We start from the raw sequence: 9,126 nt of genomic DNA, 5'->3' as shown, positions 1-9,126 counted from the left end.
AGATGAGCACCAGGGCCGTAGCCAGAAACTCTAATGTCAGGAGTCAAAGCCCTCGCATTTTACCCACCCCGCATTTCTTTAATTATACATATTTTCTTTTTCGTAATTACTTATCACATCTCTCAATGTATGAACTCAGCTATATTTACTGGGGCTCTTTAGGGACTTTTATCTGCTATTTCTCTTGAGTTGCATGATGGGAATTGTAGGCCTTATCATTTTCTGCTTCTTTTCTTTACTCTGCCTTTTGTCAATTACCCTTTAGCTCAAATTCACATCTTCTTCTTCCTAGCGGTTTATATCCCGCGACGCAGGGTCCGCTATCTTGCATGCCTTCCTCCACTTCTTCCTAAGCTCAAATTCACATCTATTATCTGTAAATAGTAATCACAAATGTTAACATCTCTGTGTGGTGAAAGCCATATTTCTGTTTTCGTGATTTAAAAAAAAAAATTCTTTGTTGTGATTTTTGGACGATTTTTTGTGGTGTTAATTTACCCAACACAACATTTTCTCCAAACCATCACTGAATATTTATGGAAATTTTTCAGCAACTGTGAACAAACTATAACACTGCTGGGAAATGAATGAATTTCTAATTTGAGGATTCGAAAAAACAAGTACATTTGCAAATACTACATTTTAAAAACAGTGCAGCACATCTATTAATAAGCCACTCAGGAGTTTCAGGAACCTGGTGGAAGGTTACATTCTATCTAATAACAAACAGGTTGTCACCTCAGACTCTTACAGAAGACTACGTTTCACTTATTTTCTGTTCTTAGACGTTTTAAATGCAGACAGCCAAAGGTCAAGATTCACACTTCTCTGAGCACTAGGTTTGAGACAGGTTTTTATGCTCTTGGCTCTGTATGATGTCACTGAGAGCCGATATATCTGACTGAGGCACCAGGCATAGTCTCCACCTTTCACTTCAAATGTGGCATGCAGCGTCAAAATGTTTGCTAGTACAAAAAATGTTGAAAAAAAAATTGAAAAGGCAAATCCATAAACAGCAGCAGCGAGGACTTTATCCCCAGGATGATGGATCTCGTCCTCTACAGCACCTCCACTACCCTGGCCCATGAGTCAGGCAGTCACTGGCGCCACCCTAACAGAATTTTTCTGTAAAGTCTTACATTTTCAGTTATGCAGTGCAGCCATTTGGGTCTGGCAGCATGCTAAATTGCCAGGTGCAGCTTTAGTAGTGATTTATAAATACATTTTTACTCAACTTAATTTCATAACTCCTCAGGCATCGACCTCAGCTCTCGAGGGTGTCAGAATTGCTCTTCTATCACGAGGAGCACATGTGTGGTTGGCAACTCAAGGACTGGTTGGGCCTGGTGGAGTTCGGGGAGCTGGTAATGACCAAGGCGCAGACCTGAGGTTGGCACAGCAGGCTGCAATCTAATCAGCACCGCGCCTTATTTTCATGGAGACGTGGGGGAGAATTAGATATTTAATGGCGACAGTTTTATCTTTCAATCACACGCCTGGGTCTGCACCGTGGACACCTCGTTAAGAGGCTAGATGTGCCCAATCAACAGGCGTAGGTGGGCTGTCAGTGTGAGTTTGCGCGCGTGTGTGTGATTGAGTGTGCATGGGTGCTTTTAGCTGGTTACCACTCTCCAATCAGAGGTGTTTGTGTGTCTCACTGTGGCTCATATTGTGTTTGATGCCTGAAGACTGGCACAAATTGGCAATCAGGTGAGGTTGGCATGGACGAGGGCCTCTCCTCACCAGGATCCTGACTCCAATTGGCCCCTTCTCCGCTCTCCCATCCTCTCATCCCTCTCTTCCTCTCTCACCGAAGCCATTTTAACTTGACCCTGACAGGTGCTCCTGACAAAACCCATTACAGTCTCAATTACGCTATATATCTCTCCCTCCTTCTCCTTCCACTGCTTGTTTTTATCCCCCATTTTTCCCGCTCCACTCCTCTGATACTCCAGGGCCGGTGGGAGCTCTAATCGGCCGGCGTTAGCACTTCCCTCTTGACTATCACCAGTCTATCATCACTGCGCATCTCATTTCTCCTAATTAGCCTTAGTGGGACCATCACTTTTCTCTTCATTAGGAACAACACAACAGATGTGGGTGAGAGAAGCAGAAGCAATGGTGGGACAACAGTGTGATGAATGGTAGGGTGTATGTGCGTGTGTGATGTGTGTGTCTATCTGCATGTGGGGATGTTTGCACAGAGAGATCGGGTCTGCCACCTAAGTGTATGTGCACGCTTATTGCCTATTTTTTATTGAGATTATTCTTTTGGAATTTTGCCTTTTATTTGACAGTGACACATAGGCTGGTGGCCAGAATCAAATTGTGGCATATTGCAGGTATAATGCATTCATCTACAATACCAGGCTACTAGAACACCCATCTGACTGAACAGCTTGCAACTGTGGTGCAACCATGCGAGCTAGCTTCACTGGTTTTCCCTGAATACCACACAACTTTATGTTAGTGCCAGCAATACTGTCATTTGTCTGGGGTCTACAAAGGTCTTCTTTGATTTATACATCACTTGCAAATAGATTTGATCCATCAGCTCGTGTTGATCATGACTTGTCTGAACCAGAATAAGAACTTCTACTACAACGGTCAACCTGTGGTGCAGAAATTGCAGTTCCTATATTGGCCACTTGAGGGTAAGTCAGTAACTACAGACATATTTTCATGGCCAATTTTTGCCATGAAATTAGCACATTTACAGCCTGGGATAGTGAAAAGAATGTTTTGGTCTCTATGAATAATTTAATCTGAGGTTTCAAATACAGAGTCAAATTGGTGATATCCATCTTTTATATAAAGTCTGTGGTTGAGTTTGCTAACCCTGCTATAATAATCATGCTGTACAGCTAACCCCACCACAAACCCCTGTAACATCTGCAACATCATGTCATTTCCTTAAGCTGCTGGAAATGCGGACACATATGTTTGGACTATATCTGCAATATATATATATACAGTATATACGTGACACTGCACCTACTCATGATTTGTAAGTAGTCGCAAACCAACTAAGACAAATCTTGGGTTGTATCCAAATGCCCAACAATGAAAATATCTGTGGAGCGATCGATTTTTGGTGATTCGTGTTTTCAAATGGAACTTAAATAATGTGGTTCAGAAGTCTCATTTTAAATTCACAGGGAACTATCGTTGGGTTACACGGGGTTAGGTAGAGATTAACTCGCTCCCCTTCAGAATAAAGCAGAAGTCCGACATTTGGGAAATGACACTTTCGTGTAAAGACTTCAGTCTGCCCTTTTCCTTTTGCTAACAATTAAACGTGCAGACAGAAGATTAGCCATTTTGACACAGGAGCAAATAAGCCTACTGTGTGAAGCTTCTCCTTTAAGCAGGGGGAACAGAGCTTCTGATGCAATTCAGAAGTAAGTCCCTTTCATTAGAGTTCATTCCCTACTAGTATCATCCACCATTTGAATTTATGTATGACCTCATTATGCAGCAAAGGGCCTTTGAATCGGATGACATATATTAATATTATATCTAACCTAACTGAAGTTCACTCTCTTTTTTTTGCCACATTTCAAATTTGCCTTTTCTGCCCTGATATTACGTCTGTCTCTTTCCGGTGGTTTACCGTCTTTTCTCACCAATTTCTCACCCTTTCTCTGGGCGTCCTTGTTCCCGGCGCCCTCCCCTCTCCATCTCCTGCAGGTGTGCGCATGATGTGTGGGAGCAGAGAGGAGGGGCAGCAAGGTGTTGAAGGAGACGCGTGAGACGTACAGGGAGCAGCAAGTGATGAATCTTCCAGCCGTCTGTAACACTCTCCGCTTCGCCGGCTCTTCCCTCGTTTCTGACCCAAATCTAATGCGACAGGACTCGTTTTCGCCGTCCCCGCGCGCTCACCTCCTCCCACAACCCGCCCTCCCCCTCGCCGCTCTCGCAGGAGTCATGCACCACCCCTCTATTTTTAGCTGTTTGTCCTTGAGTTACAATCCCCGAAAATTGCCATGATCCATAAAGGGGTTGTGGTGCTTGAGGGAGAACATGCTCGCACACACACACACACCGTTGCCAGTGCCAATTCACCCTCCAGCCCTACCCCCACCCCATCCTCACTTGCCCCACCACCACATCGTACCACCTCTGTGCATGCGTGTGTGTGTGTGAGCAACAAATCGTTACCAATTTAAAGTCTTTCTCCATTACTGGAGCGAATATTCCTCTCATTAAAGAGGTGAAATGGAGGGAGTTAAACGAGTGCAACGCCGACAGATCAGGCTGTTCTTTTCGCTGCCTCCCCCCCACACGCACACACTCTCATGCCCCACCTCAGAAAGTTATCCACTGTAGCCAATTAGCATGACTGCTCTGTCTAGCATTAGCCCCCCCTCCACACACACACGCAGCTCGTGCTCTCATTACCGTCTTTCTCTCTCTTCCTCCGCTATCGTCCCTCCTCTCATTCTCTCTCTTTCTCATTAGGGCTGCGTCGTAACACAGTGAATCATAATAGGTGCTCTACACTGTGAAATGGCTTTAGCTTTGTCTCATTTCGCCGCTTGTAGCAGGAGAATGAGTAAACAGACAATCTATTCCATGCAGGCGTAGACACACACCAACAGACACAATCAGGGCCGTCCATTAATCTGTCGTAAAGCAGCTTTTTGCCCGCCTGAAGGAATCCCTGATATTCGCAGACAGAGAAAGAGAGAGGGGTGGGGGCTAATCTATGGGAGCTGCCATGCAAGGCCATGTACTATCCACTGATAATAAACAGATGAATCCGAGCAAGGAGAGAGTTTCGGGACACGACGAGTGAAAGATGGAGCAGAGGGAGAGATAGCAGGAGGACTTCGGGCGAATGAGGTGGAAGGCCCGAAGGTAGATTGGAGAGGGGAGAGAGGATGGCAGCGAAGAAGTTGGGGAGGGGGGCGAAACAGCGTGCAGCAGGGGGTGGAGACGGCGGCACTGAGGCGTATTCTAAGCCCTGAATGTAAATATGCGTGAGGGGATTATCACAGAGTGCCAGGCGGCGCTTTTGGGGCTTTGTTTCCGTGACACCATGACGTTGGCTTTGTTTCCCTGACAGCAGACGTGTGTGTGTGTCAGTGTGTGTGTATGTGTGCCATAGCATGTGTGTTTGTGTGTGACATCCAGGCATCTGTTTCCTGCTGGAAAAGGTTAATTACATCTCCACTGCCTGACTGGACGTGCCATGCATAATCACACATGCTAATGAGACTTGTGTGTGTGTGTGTGTGTGTCTTTTGTCTTTGTGTCTCCATGTGCATTCTGGAAAGGCTGTACTGTAGTGGCTGAACAGATATCTTAACCACTTGTTTCAGCTTTGAAAAGCTATTGTTGCAGCCAAGAAGAAGCACAGACACACACACACACACAACACTCGCAGAGTCCTACACTCAAACAGGTGACAGCTGGAAGAGCACCGCAACGGCATTTACGGACAGACACTCCTCTCCCAATGGGGGACATTAATTGATGGGTCTGCATCCATGTGTGCGTGTGTTTGTAATTACTCGTCTGCCTGTTAATGAGACAGAGATGCTACGCCGTAAGCGGAAGGACTTCTCCCAAACTCCGCTGCTCACTCTGACCCCTGACTCCTATCTTCACACTCCAGCTAAGCTGCTGATTGGACAGCTGCTTGGCTTTAGATGGAGCCCAGCGCAGCGTGAAAAGCCGAGATGGGCTCCGGCCCTCCATGGGTGACTCTGGAAATTACTGCACACTTTCTCACTCAGCTGAAGTTTTCACTAAGTTGATCTGACATAAGCAGGTAGGTGAGGAGGTGCAGAGCTCCGTCGAGCTTTGGCTCTAATTCAGCCCCCGCGGAGGAGCGGTGAGGAGTGCGACTCAGAAAAATAATGGATTTCTAGAGTCCATCGCCTCTTCGCACCTTGTGAGGAACGCCAGCTATGGCAAGAAATTAATCAAACAGATACGATTTTTTTTCTCTTTTTTTGGAATCACATCAGCAAAAGCAAAGTTCTCAGTCAGCTGCCAAGGGAGAAATGAGAGTGCTGCAGGGATGTGTAATGGGCATGAGCGAGGAGTTCGCAGGCTTTTATTTTCAACTTGAAGAGCGTGGCTCAAGACAGCCTTGTGCTTGTTGAGTTTAGCCAGGTTAAAAAGTACAAAAGAAGAAGTGTTAGTCACCGATACTCTGGGAAAAATACAGTACCTGATTCGAAAGCACCTTTTCTTTCTTTTTTTTAAACTTTAAATAAAAGCCTGTGCTCGTTGAACCCCCTTTACCATCTCTGTTATAATGTCTCCAGGCAGCATACCAGACAGTGGAGTCTGTACTGAGCAGTGATAACCCAGGCCACACATTTCAGTCCATTAGGGATAAATCCCACAGAAAAGGTGAAGACAGCTGGGCTGACAGCAATGCTGTCACACCTGTGTCTCCTGATCCCTCCATTGCTCTACCTCTTCACACTCCTCATCCTCCACTTGATCACTTTTCTTCTTCCTCCGTCTGCGGCAGAAGCCATTAAGGCCACAGAAGCAGGCGCAGGTGAAGGGCATGTCCTATCTGATGCACCGCATCTACGTGAACCTGTGAATGGACACAGAGGGAAGAGGGGGAGAGAGAGAAGAATAGGTAAAGCATTAAAACAGTCCTCTTTCATCTAGTGCTCATGATAAGGACTTTTGCTTGGAACACACATGGATATCTGCAATAGAAGAAGAAGCTTCCCTTTCATGCACGTTTCAGGCAAAGCCAGTTTTCTGGATGGAACTTAGCAAAGATTAAGCTAGTGGCCATTTCTTTATGTGCAGTGGACTCTTTAAGCAGAGGTACCATCTAAAACAATAAATGCTTCAGTGATTAGCATCCTTTTTATGCTTGGAACACAAATGGGGAGAGCCTCCCCAACTAAATTAAATTTCACTGTAATCAACATGAATCTAAAGGCTCTGCACAGACCTGTAAGCTCTTAACCCTCAGAGGTCAAAGTTATCATCGGAAACAATCCCAACTCTATCTTTGAACCTGACCCTAATCAAAAAGCATTTTCACTCGCTGGGCCCACATCCTCATTTTAGGTTTGACAGCATTTTAGTAGATAAAGGTGACTGGCTTGGACGTGAATTGAGCTGCGGTTTGGGGAAGGCCTCGAAGGGGGCTGGCGGCGGCTCCCAGACCCGGCAGATCCCCATGTACTAAATAGAAGTGAAGAAGTTAAAGAACTGAAAGGTGGAGGGAGGGTGGGACACGTAAATGAGAAGGAACAGCTTGTAGAAGCCTAATTTCCTTCGGGATTAATAAAGTATTCTCATTCTGATTCTGAACTGGGGAACATATATAGATGAGAACCGGAAGGAGCGTGTTTGGAGGCATGGTCCCATTCCCGAAATTCAGATACTTTATCTCCAATTAAAAAACATGAGTTTTACAGTTCTTAGTTCTCTGCCTGTTAACTTTTGGAAGAACATTTTTTTAAATGTATAAAACGAGGTGCTCCTATAAAATATTGATATGATGGCATACAGGTTCATCACTGACAATCTTTCTACTTCAATACATGAAATCTCTACAGTGAAAATACTTACCAACATTAACGTACAGTTAATTTTAAATAGAAGTCGCTACAGCTACCACATTACTGAGCAGAATAATATGCTAGTCCCAAAAGTATTTTTCCACTTCTAAATCAGGCCATGTGTGGTCCAGGGCGTCACCAGTGATGTCTGACACTAACCCTACACATGTTTGTGTTCTTTTAATTGTTCTCTGAAGTCTTGGCAATGAGGGGATATAGAAAGAGTGCTTTTCTGCTTCTCTCTAAGACATTGGAGTCAGGACTGAGCTAATGAGCGATGAGCTAATTTTAAAGGTAAAAGTGACAGATATTGAATGTAAAACAAGTGTGAACCTTGGACAGGCTTTCAGTGGAGAGAATGCAACATTCAGTTGGCATCCACTATATCAGTAAGTTAAAAAGAAAACCTGGCAACTCATTACCCTCATACAACTGAAGGAAAAGGAAGGCGATCTCAGTCTGGTCTCCTGTTTTGAGGAGACGGTGTGTTGCCATTAATAAAGAAACCGTTGGGAAGATGATGCTGGTCAGTGTCATGAGTCTGACAAGCAAACACTTGGAAGAACCTTTTTTTTAAAAAAATGACATGATGGCAAACAGTAAGGATTAGGGTTAGTGTCAGGTTCATAACTTAGATCAGGACAAAGAATGGGCATTTGAGAGGTCACGCTCACATGGAGAACATGTGTTACATTGGCCTGTATTTACTGTTTAACTCCCACAGAAATACTGTTTTCATACTGTGTGCATTCACACTGGAATAGAAAAGTAGAAGATTGTTGTTGATGTTCTCCCTGTCCTTGAACTGGGACCAGGAACAGCTGATCGAAACTCCTGCCAAGCACTGCATATTCACCAAAGGCCATCACTTACTCAGTAATTATTGCTGTTGCATCAAATTTGCTGCAGCTGTACTTGACAATTTCTGAACCATGTTCATTAAAGTTGTTTTCGCTGACTCACTGTTCAGGTTAGTTATTTCAACCAAAATTTACAGTTTTGATCATATTATATGTTTTTACACCTTCCTCGAAGCCAGTAATAAACACGGGGATAATTATTGTCATTTAAAGTTCTTCTAGGTATCTTTTATGCATAGAAACTTGGGTTATTTTTTCAAATTGGGTTATGTTTTTTTGTATGTATGTGTTTATTGATCTATTTGGCAGCTCTTGCTGACTACATTTGGTGTTTATTTTTCTGGTGAAAGTCTAGAACTTCATCTTTTTTCATTAAGGCTGCCAAAAATCAATCAGCAATAGCTAGGCTACTGTGGGGGCAAGGTGCCCAACCCTAGAGTATTTTAAAACACAGCAAGTCTATGTCCCAATAAGCAGGTGCGTTGGTTCATAAACACTGATGTTGGTGAATCTGTTTCAAAACCACATATCTTTGCGGATGGACTGCTGATTTGTTGAGGGTGCACGCCGACTCTTAGCGAGTGTCAGCTGGTGTAAACTTTAGGCCCGAACGTTCAAATGAGGGTTTCACAAGATAATGTACACTTTAACACTTTCAGTGTTTGTAATGTGCCATTTATGTCTTTATACACTACTCTGTATTTATCATTAGTTAT

The 9,126-nt window shown here is 44.2% G+C and overlaps 1 long non-coding RNA gene across 2 annotated transcripts in view; it reads right to left on the bottom strand.

Moving 5' to 3' along the window:
* Positions 1–1,805: 1,805 nt before the first annotated feature.
* The window catches only part of LOC120715896, a 28,353-nt gene continuing 21,032 nt past the window's right edge, over positions 1,806–9,126 (bottom strand). For both annotated transcript variants that reach the window (XR_005691761.1, XR_005691760.1), the window contains exon 3: positions 1,806–6,562. This is a non-coding gene — a long non-coding RNA (uncharacterized LOC120715896). The remainder of the gene's footprint in view (positions 6,563–9,126) is intronic.

This window comes from Simochromis diagramma, unplaced genomic scaffold (genome assembly GCF_900408965.1).
Source record: "Simochromis diagramma unplaced genomic scaffold, fSimDia1.1 OVJJ01000646.1, whole genome shotgun sequence".
Taxonomy (NCBI): Eukaryota; Metazoa; Chordata; class Actinopteri; order Cichliformes; family Cichlidae; genus Simochromis; species Simochromis diagramma.
This window is presented reverse-complemented; position numbering and strand designations above follow the sequence as displayed.